Source organism: Trichogramma pretiosum, unplaced genomic scaffold, assembly GCF_000599845.2.
Source record: "Trichogramma pretiosum strain Unisexual culture from Peru unplaced genomic scaffold, Tpre_2.0 scaffold177, whole genome shotgun sequence".
Taxonomy (NCBI): domain Eukaryota; kingdom Metazoa; phylum Arthropoda; class Insecta; order Hymenoptera; family Trichogrammatidae; genus Trichogramma; species Trichogramma pretiosum.
In genome coordinates this window covers 48,391-67,708 of record NW_019640844.1, presented here as the reverse complement: position 1 = coordinate 67,708, position 19,318 = coordinate 48,391, and the positions used below count along the sequence as shown (strand labels likewise).

The 19,318-nt window shown below is 41.1% G+C and overlaps 1 protein-coding gene and 1 pseudogene across 4 annotated transcripts in view; both read right to left on the bottom strand.

Annotated features, from left to right (window-relative positions):
* LOC106649898 (homeobox protein cut) overlaps nt 1-19,318 on the bottom strand; it is an 82,615-nt gene that overhangs the window by 31,023 nt on the left and 32,274 nt on the right. The window lies entirely within an intron of this gene.
* LOC111694649 lies at nt 1,407-1,525 on the bottom strand (annotated as a pseudogene).

Below are 19,318 nucleotides of genomic sequence, written 5' to 3'. Positions count from 1 at the left end.
ACGCGAGGGAGTGCGCGGGAAGATTGCGCCACATTTATTTTTCATATATCACGTATGCGCGTTTTATTTTAAACGCGATTACAGCGTGTATGTTACATGCGCGCGTATTTTTGGAACGATTAACAAAAGGTGTATGGATCGTTAAAAAGACCAACTTTTCCATCGTTACAACAACGTAAATGAAATCCAATTCGACACTTCGAGCGCGATATGTGACATTTCGACGAAGGTTCTTATAAGCGACAAAATATCGTCGGCGCGCAGCAGCACGCGCGATTTTCAACCATTGGAATTAACCCATCGAGCGAGGCAGTGGCACGCGGCCGGGGGGGTAGACAGACAGACCGCAGGCGCGCACAGCGTCCAAAGCTCGTGTGGGCAGAGGCGACCCCGCGGGGCGGGAGGGGCACATCGCAGGCATCTGGTTTGAATTATAAGACACGTCTCTCGCTCACTCTTTCGCTCGAGGAGGCGAGAGTATAATAATGTACGTCTGTTTGGCTCGAGCGCGTCAACATTGAACAGACGAGACGACAATAAAAAGTAGCTCACCGAAAGAGAGAGAGAGAGAGATTTGCCAAAAGCTCTGCGGTTATGAAGGTCTGCGTGTGTTCTGCGCGCACACACACACATTGAGCTTTTGCACAGCCATACGCAGCTGGTGCTGCTGTGCTCGCGATAGCTACATCGATTCTTTTATTATATAGAATCAGCATGGCCGCGGGGGGCTGTTTTACGTCCCTTTTTGTTGTAATACGGTTAAGGTAACGGAGCAGTCCTCGAGTATATAGCGAAGTTTGCGATTCGTATCGCGAGAGAAAGGGATATCGTGGCGTATCGTAACGAGAAAGAGAGAGGGCGGAGGATTTGGCCGAGCTCGTAGGCCTTGTGCTGTTTCTTAATATATATAGGTACGACTACGAGCGCAGCGACGTAGAGATTTTAATTTAGCTATAATTTAACTATATTTTTCATTTACAAGTGGAGGTTTTAGCGAAGGAGAAGAAGCAAATCAACCCTGATAGAAAAGTGTACAATATCCGTTCATTCAGTTTTTGGCTACGTAGATTCGAAATAGTCGGTTTATTACCCATTTGAAGACCCAAAAATAATAAGCAATAAAAAACAATAGCATCGACATCATTTTAAACTTTAAGGTTGTTAAAAATTGTGTACCATTACCATTCAATAATTTTTAAATTAGAAAAATAAGTTGAAAATTGCTCGATCTTAGCCATGTGTGCGCGCGCACCTAATTGGGAGAAAATTTCATGATAATATTTTAGCGTAGCAATTATTGATTCATGAAGTACATCAATTTTAAACAATTAAATGGAGCAATGACAAGTAATAACTCAAAAAGTTGACAAAAAAAAAATATTGCCCAAAAAAGTTAAAAGAAGAGGTACCTACGTCACGCGGGGTTCCCAGGCGGTCACCCATCCAAGTACTAACCGCGCTCAACTTTGTTTATATTCGGTGATCGGACGAGAACCGTAGCTTTCAAAGTGATATGAACGTAGACGTTGGTATAAAAAGTGGAGCAAAAATCAGTTCGGAGCGAGTTTTATCGAGTGATTTCGGAGTAAGTCATAATAAGGAGCAAATTTTTCAATATGTATAGTGGTTAGCAACTTTTAAAGCGCATCAATATTCAACCAGAAAACAGAAAAATAGTATACCGTAACTCGAAAAATTTGTAATCGCTTTGTTTAGGTGCAATTTCACCACTCTCTGAACAATTTTACAAGTAATAATTTGAAAAAATGACGAACATTTATTTGTTTTTGGCGATTTTTTCGATATAATTGTATTAAAAGTATTAAGGTCATTTTAAAAAAGTTCGGAAATGACAATTAAACGGTTTAAGAAAGTTGAGACTAGTTATCAACCGCTGAAAATGCAATATTCGTACTTTGAGCCGTCACCTCTAGATGGCCAGTACCTATAACAGATAAAATCTGCAAGTAGCAAAGTCAAAATAATTCTATAAGTTCCGGTTGTATAATAGGGTATTTATTCGAGATTTTGTCAAAAGCTTTTATCTGTTGTCTAATTATTTTGTGACCTTCTTTTATAATGAATTGATTTCAGATGCTTTCATAAAAGAATACAATTTAATACTACGAGTACAGCATCGACAGAGCATCGCCAGCGATGTTTATCGTAACGAGCTCGATCATGATCCGATATAACATAACTGTCCTCCCCTGATCGATATTTTTCAAATATCTTACGGTACATCATCCGGAATAAATTGCCACGGTGGAAGGCTATGCAAATCTGATACTTTTTTCCAAGTCTCGTATCCTCGCACACGGTAAATAAAAATTGTGGGTCCTAAGTCGATCGTGATAGACAGGATACACGCATATACATTACAAACTATATAAACAAGCAGTATAGAAGCAGAGAAAAAACGACAGGAGAATGAAGCGCGATAGCGATATGGTACGGTTAGTTATGGGTATACCGCGTGATTGGATCGCGAAAGCTCGAAAGCTTCAGACCGAGACGCGGGTCTCGCGCGAGTCATACACGTACATTATATTATACACAAACTTCTTCATTTTTTCATGCATATCGTACGTCTGCGCGGGACTATATACATATACCGTGACTGATCTCTGACCTCGAGTGCTTTTACGGCGACGAGATTGCGTTGATGCAAAGGAAGCTTTCACACACACACACACACACATACGTAGACGACGACGTATCTATATCGCTGTATAATATACAGCGCACAGATCGGCTTGCGTTGCTTTGCTTTGCCTCGTCCGCCCGCCCGCGCGCGCCTGTGCGTGACATTTTTATAATGAAGCAGCAGCAGCGGCAGTTCGCGCGATATCGCAGCTCGCAGCGGCTCAGCTGCAGAGAAAGAGTATAGTAAGCGCGTATATATATATAGGTATATTGTACGTAGGAGTCGATCGAGCTGCTCGCACAACCTGCAGCAAAAGCAGCGCTAGCATCAGCAGCAGTCGCGCAGAAAGTATGTATATCGCGCAAGCGGGTGCCTCCAGAATTTGCGCTTTCTCTCGCTCCCTTTGCTCTTTCTCTCTTTATACATACCTATATATATCGTGCGCAATACTGTGCACATAGAGAGAGAGAGAGAGAGAGAGGTGCCGATCTGCTGGTGGGCGGCGGAGCATCTGGCCTCTGTCGTCTATATAACTATTCGACTATATAATACGCGTACACGTTTAATGCGACTCTGCGTTCGAATTATACAACTATATCTGTATGTATGTAGCTCACACCACCTATACGTCCTCGCGGACTGTTCTAATATTGGAAATTTCTGCTCGTGCGAGACACGCAGCGAGTGAGAGAGAGAGAAAAAGGGCTGATATGCCATGTGCGGGACATATGTATAAACATGAGCTGGAAGTATGCTGTATATACCCGCGCTTCTGATTTTCAAGAGCCACCGACGCAGCTTGCAACGCGACACACACACACACACGACATCGACGAGTGGACTTTGCGGGCAGGGGTGAAAAATGAAAAAAAAAAAAAAAAGAAGAAGAAGCGAAGAACGCAGAATGCAAAAAACCCGTATCTGCGGGAGAAAAGTCCGAGAGAGCATTGATTCGACGCGTGTCGTGTGTACAGCAGTACGTTTGTTATTATAGAAAATCGGAAATATAATAATTCGAATTGATATTGATTCCGGGATACCCATTTTCTCTCCTTTTTTTGGAATATCGAGTGCGCTTTTTGTCGTATACATTCGTATACCTTTAAATATGTAAATGCCAAGAGTCTCGATTCCCGGTGTACAACTGAACATTCAGCAGAACCTCGTGAGTCCGAAAGCTCTGAGCTTTTTTTTCTCTCTAACTTCCACAAAAGCTCTTCCCTTCTCTCGCCACGCTTTCTTTTTCCTTCGACATTTTTTCGTAATCGTTTGTCGCGACGCGAGTACACCAGAATTACATCGCAATCGCAGCTTTCGAGAGAAAGATCGGTTCAACACGAAAGTACATCGGCTAAAAGAAGAAAAAAGTACAAATGAAAGGAGCTTTATGCGGCATCGCGATCGATCGGCGCACACGCAATATAAGAAAATAAAAAAAAAAATACTCTGCTCCAACTGCAAATACACGCGAGCTTTATTTGCGAGCGTATAATAAACAGATGCGCGCAAGATGTTTTTCATCTTTCTCGTCGAGCTTGAAAGAGAGAGAGAGAGTGAGAGCAGCTGGCGAGATTTCAAGCTCGCCAATGAGTGCGGCAGCGACGATGGCTGCTGCTGCTGCTGTTGCTGCGCGTCGAAAGGTCACATCTGGATTTCGCGCAAGTATAAGAGCGACACAAGTGCGCGACTGCCTGGCCGCACATGCGACGCCTGCACCGGCATTGGTAGCGGCAGCAGCAGCAGCAGCAGCCACCCCGCAATGAGTCACGGTACTTTCAGCCAGACCCTGCGCCTATATTATATATACTTATATACATCCGTAAGCTTTATAAGTGTGCGAGCGTGTGCGATGTTGTACACACACACACAAAGCCCGTGCGTGGCACCCGCGCGCACACCGGCTCGAGGCTCTGACACATTGCGAGTACCCCGAGAGGTAGGAGGCAGGGAGGGACGCGGAGGGAAGGAGAGCAGCAGAGCTAGCTGGAGACCCCTCCGATATTGGTCCTCCCCCCGCGGCGGCGGCGGGCGCGTGTGCATATGATTTTACCTCCTGCCCGCGCGCCAGTTATATAATACAGAAACTGCGCGAGTCTGAAGCCCCGCGCGCGTTGAGCTTAAACTTTTCTAATTACTGCTACGCTCGGGCAGCTATATAACTGTTATATATTAATCGAAATTGACCACGACGGCATTCGGTCGTAAAATATCTACAGCTGCTGCTGCTGTATTATAGTTAAGTATGAGAATTCGACTTCCGTTAGTTTTACGTATGATGTTAAGTACAATAACGCGCTGATTATGATTTCTTTACAGATTTTTCTATTTATACATTGCTTTAAAAGAAAGAAACGCCTTGGTGATATATATGTAGTGATGAATAATGAAACTACAATAAATTATCGAACAACGGTTAATGAATTTATTGAGATCTTCTCTCTGTGACTGTCGCAACCAAACTGAGGCTCAAACAAAATTTTCTTAGATCTCCCAAGCAACAAACAAAACGTAATTATTAAACAATCGCGGCTCATCAAAAATATATATGTGCGAACGCTCTGAAGTGCGTCGCCACATCACCCCCCTACGCAGTGTATAACAAGTATTTAACAAGTATTTAACAAATATTTAACAAAAATATATTAAATATTTAAATGCAAAAATGAACACGGCGAGTCATAGCAGGAACAGGCGTAGACGAATACTTCGAGACACCGGAAACTGTAGAATTGGAGTTGACAACTTCATTGATCGCCGACGTTGTAGAAACATTGTCATCCAAAACGTATGCAGGTTTCACACGATCAATTGATACGGTGGCAGCTTTTCCTCGAATATCGAGCTTGAAGGTTTTGTCTGAACGTGCTAGCACCTTCCAAGGACCCGAAAACGGCGTGTTCACCAAAGCTTTGGAAATCGTCTCGTCGCGCAGCAACACGTATTTGCAGTCCCGCAAATTTTGGTAAACGAAGACGCGGGGCTGACCGTGTTTGGAAGCGGGCACAGGTTGTAAACGATGCATGACAGTACGTAGCCGATGCACAAGACTGGAAGCGTCGATGAAAGATGTTGGAGCTGCAGTCTTAAACCTTACCTGCCACAGCAACAACAACAACACCAGGAACAATTTTATCCGCCACAGCAACAACAACAGCGCCAGGACCAGTACCAGTTGTACCTGCCACAGCAACAACAACAACGCCAGGACCAGTTGTACCTGCCACCGCACCAACGAAAACAACTTCAGTATGTGGCTACTCTCCAAGAAAAAATTAAGAAATTAAAAAAGGATTTGGAGGCCAAGCACAAGATAATTATTAAACAATCGCGGCTCATCAAAAATATATATGTGCGAACGCTCTGAAGTGCGTCGCCACATATATATATATATATAATGTTTGGGCTATACATATCCCAAGAACTTTGCTGTTTCGCTTGTGGATTCTTTGACTGACGCCTCGCCCTCTAGCGATAAGTTAGGTACTACTTATAATAATCAGCTAGATGTCAACGAGGCTATATATATAGACGCACGAAATGAGCAAGTACGGCAGCTCGATCCACGTGAGTATATTTTATGTTACAGTTACATGGGCATTCGCGGAACCGAAAAGGGCCCGATGATTGGACGCTCGAGCGAGACGAGGATAGAACGACAAATGAAACAAACTTATTTGCGGCTGAGCGTCGCCTCGACTTTTTGCAAAAATAATTCAACAGTTTTTGGTTTTGTAACAGCTCGGCTGACTTTAATCGTTATGTAAGACATTAATTGTGATAGTCCCGATATGAAGAGTAAATTGAAGAATGAAAATATCAAAAATTGCCTATGCTACTCCGTGTACCATTGCTATCATTGACACCCTGTACGCACGAACGTACCCTATTTCACAATGTTTAAGTTTTTATCGCGTGTCAAATCTGATGTCACTCAAGTGTGCCTGGGTCAAAATTAGATTTTCATTTTATAAGTGTTCTAAAACAATTCTAGAAAATAAAAGATAGTTTATAAATGTACAATTAGAGTATGTTCTTACCGTATTTCAATAAGTGTTCAGTGTTCAATAAGTGTAAAATATAAATTAAGCATGTTAGGCATGACTTAAGGACTCATAAATAACACCATCATAGTCGTTAATATAAATCAATAAAAAAAATTATTCTCAATAATACCATTACATGCCTAACTCGTGTAATCTAATCATAAACATGATTTTTTTACGTTTGATGATTATGATGACATGATATATCGCGAGGGGGAAAAGAAAATTCACGTCACCGTACAGATCTGCTCAACTTGCCAGATGGAGCATGACACGTGCTCCTCTCGATGACGATGATGATATTAATCTGAAAACTGCGGCTTCAAATCGGATTCAAAAATGTTATCAACGGATCGCGTGAAATTGTTCGTTGAAATCGGGTCCAAGGAACGTGAACAAGAAAGCGAACAATTGCGATCATTTCATAGTGATTTTCCTATAATCACTTTTGTGCGCCAGACACAAAAAATCACGATTTCAGGCTAAAGCAGCGAATTCGACAACTCAAAACTGAGATCTTACTCTTTCTATAATTTCTTCACTCCCTAATTTATTAAGGGGGGAAAGGTACCTAAAATCTAAAAAAAAAATTTTTTTTTATTGACTTTTTTGATAGTATTTTTCCTCGGCTTTACAGTGCCGTGATCGGAATTTTAAAATTTTAACTGTACCGTGATATACAGCTAATTTAGTACCGATACTTTTACGATTATTTAGAAAAAATGAATGAAACGACTCAAAGATATATCGTTGCCATTCTCTCATGAATCTCGAGTTAGTTTATAAGTTTTTATTGGCATCATAGTTGGTATACATTGCCATAACGCTGCTGTCATGAATCTCGAGACTTTCATAAGTCGGTAGCGCCATCTATTGATATTCGTTTTATTCTTTGGTTAGAGTACATCTAGCAGAAATTTGTTTGTTTACATGGCTATAGGTGTACAGTAACGCCACCACTCGCAGCACGTGGGTTTCGGCATATCTTTTGTCTCTCTCTGTTTCGTGCACGAGCCCGGATCAAATGTCAATAACAGTCTGCTGACTGCTTCTTGATTTTCCAATGGCTAAAGATTACTTTTTTTTGAAAGTAAAAAAAGTACATGTACAGTGATGTTATATCTTTGCAACTCGACATAGTGTTTCATAATAAAGCTATGAAGAAATTTCAATAGCTTTTTATGAAAATGTGACATTTTTAGCAGTTCAAATTTAAGAATTACAGAAGTACATATGTAAATTGACATATATACATCAGTGTATATATATGTCACTGTACGTTATGTATGTGTATATGACTGTATCATTTATATTATTGTATGTTGCATGTGATTAACAAGATTAGTGATGATTGATCAATTTGGAGTGATTTTATTTCCAACTATAGATTCAATGAATAATGTTTTATGAATGTGAGTGAATAGGTACAGGACTGAGTTCAAGTTCTAATGTGAGATTGTGCATATTTGTGTGAAAAGTTGATTTGGACATTATGAACTTAGTTACTAGTTTCCACATAAAACCCATATTAGCGTATACTAACATTTTAGTACAACTTATAAAATGTAGTAATGAAATTGGCGCATTTGGCTTTGTGTGGCTGTCTGGGATAATTGAACATTGTCCTTGTGGGTCCAATATGTAAAAAAATTCAAATTGAATTACTGTTCTTTATCGTCCAAAAAGTTTTAAGCAGCCTCAGTGACATGAGAGTATCATTATGACATATATTGATGTATTTTGGTGTTTTTCAACTCTTGAGCAGTTACGTTTCATCTCAAAATTGCTTTGTTGCTGTAACTTTCCATGTAAACCGTTTGAGCAAATGAGCTGAAATTTTCTGGGATTGTTCTACATGAGAATGGCTACACGCAAGCACTTTCAAAGGTATTGGGACAAATGAGCACTTTTTTCAGGCTATATTGTAGCATAATCTGTCATTTTATCATATATATTAATGAATAAATGTGTATATGTGGCTGGCAAATTGTGTATAACTAATTAAGAAATCTGAAAGTGCTTGCGTTTGTAACTACACATCTAATGATCAAAATGAGACCCCAATGACCATGATTGAACCAATGGTTCTAGCTGGATCCTACGGCACAGGGGTACTTGTCAGGATTGTGGGCTTGCTTCATTGAGGAGGGTTCTATGGTAACTGGGACCTCAATTTTCATATTCCAGAGTGAAAAACTTTGAAAAAAGAGTGAAGAAAACAGAGTTTTCTCTGTATAATCCAAAAAAATTTTTTTCTTCATAATAATTAAATTTTTTATAAATGTAGGTTTAAGGTACCTTCCCCCCTTTAAAAGAGAAAGAAAATAATACGATTATCGTTCGTGGATTGTAAAATAAATAAATTGTAATTTCAAGTTGAAATGATATCCTTTTAATTTTACATTATTAATTAGTTTTATTAAATTTATTTTCATGTTTTAAAATTTTACATTGATATATAATGTCAATCTAGCGCAAAGACAAAAAATGTTCAATATTAAAAATAAAGATGTCCATTTATCATTTCACAGCTTCGTTGCCTGAAAATACAAAAGATGGAGAGATTAGAGAAATTTATAAGAATTATTATTTGGATGGTAAAAAAAATAAAGTACCTTTTGATAAACTGGACTTTTTGAACAACTGGACCTTTGTCAACTATATCAGATAATTTGGCTTTGTTTTCTTGTGCAACGATTTCACCGGCTTCGTATATTCTAAACAAATCCTCGTTTTTCAAATTCTCGATGATCATATCGCAGCAGAGAATCGGCAGTCGGTGGTGTATCAGCTTTTGAAAAGCATCGATTGCCAACCTTTCAAAATATCTTCTAGACATTTTTTCGCAAAGATGCCTCAAGCACTTATCGCGATATTTTTCGGGGATTTTATCCAAATTGTTTAATCGTTCGACCTCGAAGTAGTTCTTGTATGTGAGAAATTTTGCAGCTTCTTTGGGTCGTAACTGGATTAGATCGTAGAGCGACAGACTAGGAATGATTATTATCTCTTTAGCTTTGCTCGTGAACTCCTCTTCGCAGTACCAATATTTTTCCGACAAATCCGATGACTTTTCGAACAATCCGTACTTGACGAACAATTTAATGATCGTCAGGACATCGCTTCTGCTCAAATCATATTCTCTATCCTCAAGACGTTCAAGGACAGTTAAAATGCCAGATGCCAATTTCAATTTATCCCATTTGCGTTTAATTACGTCAAATCTCTCGCAAAAGTAACTCTCAGAGGGAAAAACGAAACTAGACAGATCAGCCCCACGATCCAATAGTACGTCGACCACGTGAGGCATAAGTTTTATCACAGCAAAATGCAGCGGAGTGTGGCCCAAGTTGTTCCGGGCGTTGACCTGCACCGTCTGTTTCATATCGTCGTTTATCTTGAAAAATATATCTATCAAGTCGTCGTCGCATTCTCTTTTGCAAATAATGAGCAAAGATGTGGATCCGCCGCTATCAGCCAAATTTACATCCGCACCTCTTCTTAGCAGTGCTTCGACCATCTTCGGCTTACTGGTGAGCAAAGCCAGGTGTAACGGTGTTACATACAAATTTGTCCGAGCATCGACCTGCACCTTCAGCTGCATATTATCGCAGATTTCAAAGAACCACTCCAAGTCATCATCTATTTTTCGTAATGCCATATAATGCAGATATGTCAAACCCTCTAAGTTGGTTAAATTCGCATTCGCGCCTCTTCTCAGTAGTGATTCGGCAATCTTCTTTTTACCATAGACAAGCGCCAAGTACAATGGTGTTCGACCCAATTTGTCTAGGACATCGATCTGCACCTTCAGCTGCATATTATCGCCGATCTCTAAGAACCACTCCATCAAGTCATCATCTATTCCATGCAATGCAATAACATGCAGATATGTCAGTCCCTCTGAATTGGTTAAATTCGCATTCGCGCCTCGTCTTAGTAGTGATTCGGCAATCTTCTTTGAACCATGGGCAAGCGCCACGAGCAACGGTGTTCGATTCGATTTGTCCAGGGCATCGATCTGCACCTTCAGCTGCATATTATCGCAGATTTCTAAGAACCACTCCATCATGTCATCATTTATTTTTCGAAATGTAATATGGTGTAGCGATGTCGATCCATCTGAGTTGGCTATATTCGGATCCGCGCCTCTTTTTAGCAATGATTTAACCATATTCTTCAAATCATAGACGAGAGCCATGTGCAGTGGTGTCGTACCCAACTTATTTTGAGCATTGACTCGCACTGTTTGTTGGATATCGAAGGTTATTTGTAAGAATTTCTCCACCAAGTCGTCATCTATTCTACGTGATACAATATAATGCAGAGATGTGGTGGATCCCCCTGCGCTGGCCAAATTCGGATCCGCGCCTCTTCTTAACAGTGATTCAGCCGCCTTCTTTTTACCTTTGCTCAGAGTCAAATGCAATGGTGTCCGACCCCTCTTGTCCCAGACATCGACCTGCACCGTCTGTCCAATATCATCACAGATCTGAAAGAACCACTCCGCAAAGTCATCATCGATTTCTCTGCAGCTAATTACATGAAGAGGTGTACATCCCTTCTTATCAGCCAAATTTGGATTGGCGCCTATTCTCAGCAATGATTCAGCCGCTTTATTTTTGCCTTTGCGCAGAGCCAAGTGCAGTAGCGTCTGACCAGAATTGTCTTGTGCATCGACCTGCACCATCTGTTGGACGTTACCGAACATCTCAAAGAACTTCTCTGTTAAGTCATCATCTATCATATTAAGTACAGCAAAATGCAAAGGTTTCATTCCGTCTGCGTTCGTTGAATTTGGAGAGGCACCTTTTTTCAGCAGCAACTCGACTATCTTCTTATTGCAGTAGCGCAGAGCCAAGTGCAATGGTGTATTACTCGACTTATAGTCTCGTGCATTGATGAGTATTGGCTGATATTTGTCGTCGCTAAGCTCGAATAACATTTTTACAATGTCATCGTCATCATTTCTGTTTCTGCAAATAATATGTAGGGGAGTAAATCCCTCGTAGCACGCATAATGTGGGTTGGCCCCGTTTTGCATTAACAATTCGGAGACTTTTTTCCTTCCGTAGTACAGGGCATAGAGAAGGGGGGTGTATTTTTTTATTTGTGTGGTGCAATTGGGATCCTGGCCGAGCTCGAGAAATTTCTCGACGATTTCATCGCAGCCAGACATGCAGGCCACATGAAAGTGAGTGAATCCAGATTCGTTGGTGTAGTTTACGTTGAACTTGTCGTAAATTTTAAAAAGCTCTCGAACCTTGGATATCCAATCGCGGGTCGTATGCCTGGCAGCATAAAGTATTGGTGTGTTGCGAAGCAGCAATGGCTTACCGTCTTCATCGAGGTCGGGCTCGTCTCTGTATCCTGTCCTTATCACAAATTTGATTAACTCATTGGGACCAATTTTCACACACTTCGTGAGCAGCCAATCGATCTCTTCTTTGCAAAAAACCTCACGGAGATTCGGAAGTCGACTCTTCCAATCATTGATTAACCTACACAGTTGCCAGTAAAAATTTTCACGCTCTTCTTCAATCTCCCAATTTACTCGTGCTCGCTTTCTCTTCAAACTTTCTAATTTTTTTTGGTCTTTCTCGAAGTATAGAATTTCAACAAAGCAATCATTTGAAAGTTTTTGAAATTCGTCGTGGGCCATTTCTTTACGCACTTGCACTGGAAAAAACTATTGCTTCTAGTTATTGAAACGTAATATTTTCTAGAAAAATCACTTGCTTCCGATGACGCGACGTTTACTCTTTGGTGTCGTCGAGTGTACTGATGCATTCGAATGATTTAGACTCACACTCGAATAAATTTCAAGATTGGACGGCTTGGCGCAGTCGCACCGCAGTGCTGTCAAGAAGTGGTGATGCAAATGGCTGAAGGAGTCTTAGTTACTGACGGAGATTGTGCCAAGTAGACTAATTTTGAATGTTAATAAATAGTATTGCAAATTTTTAATGATTTCGTGTTATGTCATGGCTTTCTGGAACGTTTTTCCAATGATGAGAAATGAAACTGTATGATTTTTAGCAAGTACTTTTTAACTGTCATACGTCATCAGCGTTCTCTATTAGTTGGAAAATTTAGACTTCTTTTTTACAGCACATTACAAAATGAAGAATCAACCGAATTAAAATATCTACTTGCTCCAAAGCCGAGGTGTAAAAAGATGAATATTTCGATGACTCCTAGAAGTATGGTGCTAGTTGAACGAGCAGAGCAGCATCGTGGCAGTTTAATTTTCCCTCTAAAAAGTTACGATGGCATAAAATTTTTCAAATGAAGTGCTAAGATTCAAGTTATAAAATCGCAGATTACTCTTAAAAAAGTGTAATATTTAAAAATCAGCCCTTTGAATTCTAACACTTCATCGGAAAAAATTGTATGATGACATTTTTTGCAAATAACTCTTTAGACGTGGAATTTTAACTTTTGGGGGATTACACGGAAAAACTGGCGCACGGCTGTGAGCCGTACAAAATATTCACGCACCTCGTGGAGCCATGCGTGCTCATGAAATAGCCCTGCTGCCTGCATGCACAGGAAAAAGCCGGGCATGAGCAGCGCAGCGCGCATCGCGCGTCGGTGGCATAGCACGGCACTTATTGTCGAAATTACTCATTTTCTAACACGCTGGAAAACCTCCTAAACCTACTTAAAAAAAATATGTGACCTATGATTTCGATTGGAAATTTCCTCAGCTTTTTGATGATGTACTCAGATTTTCCAAAAAATCTATTTTTATCCGAAAAATTAAAAAAATGAACTTTTAACATTGAATATATTAAAAAGCGTAATTTTAAGATTTTTTAAAATAGTCTAGCCCGAAAGCTGAGAAAATTTCCCATCGATATGCAAGTTTTCATAGAATGAAAATAATTATTACTTATTAAACCACAGCGATAAACGTGTAAAAACGCGTTTTTACACATTCATCGATGTAGTTAAGCTAGTAAAAATAAAATGAACCACCTGGAAAATGTGTATTGAGATGAAAATTTTCTCATCTTTCGATCTAGACTATTATCAAAAATCTTAAAATTACGCTTTTTATATATTTTTAATGTTAAAAGTTAATTTTTTTAATTTTTCGGATAAAAATAGATTTTTTGGAAAATCTGAGTACATCATCAGAAAGCTGAGGAAATTTCCAATCGAAATCATAGGTCACATATTTTTTTTACGTAGGTTTAGGAGGTTTTCAAGCGATTTAGAAATTAAGCAATTTCGTCAAAAAGTGCTGTGCGACCGCCGCGTCAGCGAGCACGGCTCACAGCTCGGCGCCAGTTTTTCCGTGTATGCACGAGCAGTTTAAATTGTTTTTACAACATGTAATCTTTGGCAAAGCTTCGATTTTTCGAATTTTCTTCTTTATACTAGGCGCTTCAAAGTAGCTTCTTACTGAATCTAGCAACAAAGTAGAATCTTGATATAAACGGTAGTATTGTGCCGAATGAAAATTGAACTGGCACGATGCTGCTGTTCTAGGCATCTTGGTGCTGGGAGACGTCGATTTTTCACGAATGTTTTTATTTTACTGTTCTGATTTGAAAAAATACCGAGTTCTTTAAATTGATGATGATGAATTGATGATTCCTTACATTTATCATTATATTTTTTAAAATGTGAACATAGCTCCATACGAAATATGTCGATTGAGTTATTCGGTTGGATTCTAATTCAAGTACATTAATTAGTAACGTAATTAATTAATCATTAATTATTAATTAATAATTATTTATTAATTAAGTACAAGTAATTAGGAGTACATTATTACATTCTGCAATGAAGGACTTTTGCAATTATTAAAATTGGGTTTTTTCGTGCTGCTAGGACCTGAAAAAAGACTATCCTTTAGTCGTTACACGCGATCCTTAAAAAAAATTATTTGAACCCGATTTCAAGCTTTAATTTTTCATAGGAATGAACGTGGATTTGCTCATGTATGCGTTCGCGCCCAAACGCCCATGCATACGGAGAGAGAGAGAGAGAAATCCTCCCGCAAATGTCAATCAGTTTCGGCTTCAAAAGCAGATGATACCGCACGCCTACGCATATATAGATAGAAATATGAGTTCAGAGTGGAGGCACACTAATATACCTGCGATTTGCTGCCACTGCCGCTTTTGGCCCAGCCCTCTTCTCTTGGCTCTTTTCGCGTACACGCATAACGTACGCGAATTTGTGGGATTTCGCGACAAAGCTTCGTCTCCCTTTCTCTCTATTTCTCAGTCTCTTTCGCCGCAGCTATAACTGAAAAAGTATCGATGATGCGCCTGCTATACCGCTGCACTCATTGCACAGCGAGTTAACGGAGCGCCAGTGACTGATATCGTCGAAAAAATGGACAATATTCGTATTATAAATTTCCGCCGTTTCCGACGACGGTAAGAGAGAAGAATTACGCGCGTTATTACGTTGCGGTCGATTTGCGGGAAGGCGCGATGATCGTCGAGCTGTATTTGTACCGCATCAGAATGACATTGCGCGCGCGCGCACACACACATATAATATACAATACTTTTATATTAAAACGTAACCGCAGCAGAGTAGCAGTCCGATCGACGTCGACCAGGATTAAACTTTTGTACGTTATTATTTAACGCAATCGTGAGCTGCGGTCCAGTACAGCGACGATGCGATAATGAAGTTACCTTCGAGGAACGAACAAAAATCGACCAACCTGACATCAACCTGACAACTTGAAGTTACGAATACATAATTGAATTGAAATTGATGGAAAAATCGTTTCCATCGCTACCTGCGTATAAAATCTTGCAGCGCAGTGCTCGCGCCACATGCATAAACGCGCGCGCGGCTCTTTAAATATACGTAAATATAATCGCGGCTGTGCAAAGCCTCTCTCTCGTATGTATATAGATGCGCTACGCCGCTGTTCGCTCAGACAATATCCGCGCAAGGAAGTTAGCAGGTGCGGTGAACTGCAGATGGTTCGTCAGGCAACGCGCGGCCTGGCCTTGTATCTCTAGGTATGTGTGTGTGTGTGTGTGTGTGTGTGTGTGTGTGTGTGTGTGTGTGTGTGTGTGTGTGTGTGTGTGTGTGTGTGTGTGTGTGTGTGTGTGTGTGTGTGTGTGTGTGTGTGTGTGTGTGTGTGTGTGTGTGTGTGTGTGTGTGTGTGTGTGTGTGTGTGTGTGTGTGTGTGTGTGTGTGTGTGTGTGTGTGTGTGTGTGTGTGTGTGTGTGTGTGTGTGTGTGTGTGTGTGTGTGTGTGTGTGTGTGTGTGTGTGTGTGTGTGTGTGTGTGTGTGTGTGTGTGTGTGTGTGTGTGTGTGTGTGTGTGTGTGTGTGTGTGTGTGTGTGTGTGTGTGTGTGTGTGTGTGTGTGTGTGTGTAGGAAAATCGCTCGGACACGTGCACACGTACACGCACACAGAGAGACGCTTTGGGACGAGACCGCAAGCGTGTTTCCCTTTTCCTATCTTATCCAGCTATGTACGTGTATAAGGCAAGTGTTATAATAGCGACCATTCGCATTCGCACGTAGCGCGTTCACTGCGCTCCAACGCTATAAGCCCTTGGATACCCAGGTAGAGAGTTGTTGCTTTTCCCCAGCTCTTCGGCAAACACACGCTGGCACGCGCGTACGCATTGACGCGATAATACCAACGGCGAAACGTTATTTTTTTCCTCGCGATTGCACGTCTGTCACGTTACTGCTGCTGCTGCTGCTGCTGCTGTCCTCGCGATCGTTGAATTGTTTTTTTTCTCTTCTTGCCACTTGTCGCAAGCTTCAGAGCGAGATTGAGAGCTTTAAGATTCGATTAGCGCGAGGAGAGCTCACGTACGAAATGTAAAGCTTTCTTTCAGCTTTATTCGTTTTAATAATAATAACAATCACGCGAGCTCATCATTATAGTTGTAGAGTATATGATGATGTGACTATATGTAGCGATCGAAATACTTGACACTTGCGAGTACAACACCATTTACCTTTGTCGCCATCTGTCGTTCGTTAACAAACTAAATAAAATACAAAATGTCTCTTGATATTACTAAATAGCTGGTCGAATAACTACACATAGTCACGCAGTTATCCCCGATAATTAGATACCCTCGATCTCTCTACTCGATTTGACATTTCTCGATGCAAATTATAAAATTAAAATTTTACTATCGTCATTTATAGTTAATTTTTTGTCATTGAAAATTTGCAGCAGTGGTACGCAAGCTCGACCGCAGAGTTCCCATAAAATATTTCAACAATGAATTATTTATACCTTCCTTTATATCTCGTGCCTACCTTCTATCTATCAATTACTTTTTTTTTATTTTATAATACGTTCCGAGCGAAATCCATTCGTCGTCGAAGCGTCGCTCGGTTCGATTGGATTTCGAGAAAATTTGAGAACACTCCGCGAGGGCGGATATAATATATCCGCGTACACGTACATAACGGGCGGACACCTGTGTCGCTCGCATGGATTTTCCCCAGTCCTCGCGGCAAGTAGTATAACAGCACCCCTGCGCACCTATATATATATATGTATATGTGTGCGCGTGTGTCTGTGTACGGCAGATCTCGCGCGCGCACGGGACGTTTCATGGCGTATCATATATCTAGCTATTGTCAGGCTTGTGCACCTGCGAACACGTGCGCCCACGGCGATGTAGTTATACTCTCGCGGCTTCGATCTACACTGCACGAGCAGAACGTTGGAACGAAGCTGCTTCGTCTTCAGACAGGGCGAACGATATTTGGATACACTGATTAGTTTGTTTGTTTTTTTTTTTTTTTCAATCATTTTTACATCGTTTACCTTTTGTTCTACGCTTATTAAAAATGTACAGCTAATCCCGTGAAATTATTGTGTATATTCTATACTGCAACGGTTAAAGAAATTTGTTGCTCGCTGTATAATATACAAATATATATTATATAATAATTACCCGCGTACATAAAGAACGTGAAACGCAGTTTTAACGAAGAAATTTCATTATACACTTTACGACGATATTTCGCCAACGTCAATAACACGAGGGCAGTAGCAGTAGCAGCAGCAGCAGCAGCAGTGCACGATCTGTTAGCGAAAGCTTTAAAGCTTTTTCTCGCTCACGGGCGCGCAAGCCAAGCAAGTCTTTTCCAGACTTGCGAATCCAATCTATTTTTCTGCAAAAACTTCAAAAACAATACACCAATCGTGAATTACGCACTTGCTGCTGCCACCGCCGCCGCCGCTGCTACTCGCACGCGCAGCGCGTATACACTGCTCTAGGCGCTTTTACTTTTTTCTGTTTATAAATGCATTATACACATCCATGCCCGGCTTTACATAACTTATTTGTTTTGTTTTTATTTTGGGTCTGCGCGCAACGTTCTCATATTTCCCGCTGCTGCCGCTGCTGTAACTGCACAAACGTTGTTGTATACCAACGTTTTTGACATTTTAATCTCTGCGCCAAGTATATTATATATACGTCCTGTAACCTATTTGTCTAAATGCATCCTAGAGATTGTTTTGTATGTAATTTCATTTTTTTGTAATACCTCGATTGTTGCCGTATCGTTGCAACTGAACGGCTGGATTAAACGCGATCCGTGCGTCTCGACTGAAAATAATTGTATACGCGGAATACGAAACAATTTTTATGATTTTCTCGCTATGGCATACTGTACGAAACACGACAGGTATTTTGATACGAGCGAGCTCCAGCGCCATTTCTTTCGATAAATCGTAATTGATAATAATGTAAGCAAAGATAAAGTCTCACTTTGAGAAAGGCGTAAAATGTAAATCATTGCGGCAATTCGATGGCATAATTGACCCAGAGCAAAAAGGGCGAATATAAAGGATCGCGGATCTGCCCCGGCAAACTTTAAGCTATACGCGAACCTAGAGATCGGCAAAAGAGTAATTTTACGGCGCGTCAAATGGAAAAGATGAGAGCTATATACGCGCGGAGTGGCTGTCTCCGGCAGCAGCAGCAGCAGCAGCAACGCGCCGGCCTATACGTAGAACAGCTCTCAAACTCAGGGGATATATATAGAAACGTCGAGCGCGCGGATAGGTGCGGAAAGGCAAACGAAAAAGGGATTCAAGAGAGAGAGAGAGAGAGAGAGAGACGAAAGGGTCTACAGAGCATAATAATAATTTGCATGTTGGTTATCATATAGCCGCGCGGACTCTGCGTTGGTAGCGGTAGTATTATATACGTCATATCGCGCTCGACTGGCCGCGCGCGCGATCGCGATGTTATTATTACGCTGCACCTGCCAGGTGAGCCCTGCACCACCACCACCACCACCACCACTACCACCGCCGCGTGTACGATGTAGCAGTAGCAGCGAGCTTTTGATTCCCTTTGAACCGACGTTATAATAACGCGCGCGGTCGCGAACTGCCCGCAACACCTGACTCGCTCGCTCGCTCGCTACGTATATATATAATATAGCTTGTGCTGCTGCTGCTGTTGGATGCCTGCGGCAACAACTACAGAGAGGGAGAGAGAGAGAGAGAAAGAGTAAGAGGAAGAGGAAGAGCTGAATGCAGCAGTAACAGTGCACCTATGTGCCACGCACACAATGCAGGAGCAGCAGCCCCCCCGGAGAAACTATATTCTCATACCCACTGTGTGAGTGAGTGAGCGAGAGAAAGAGAAAGAG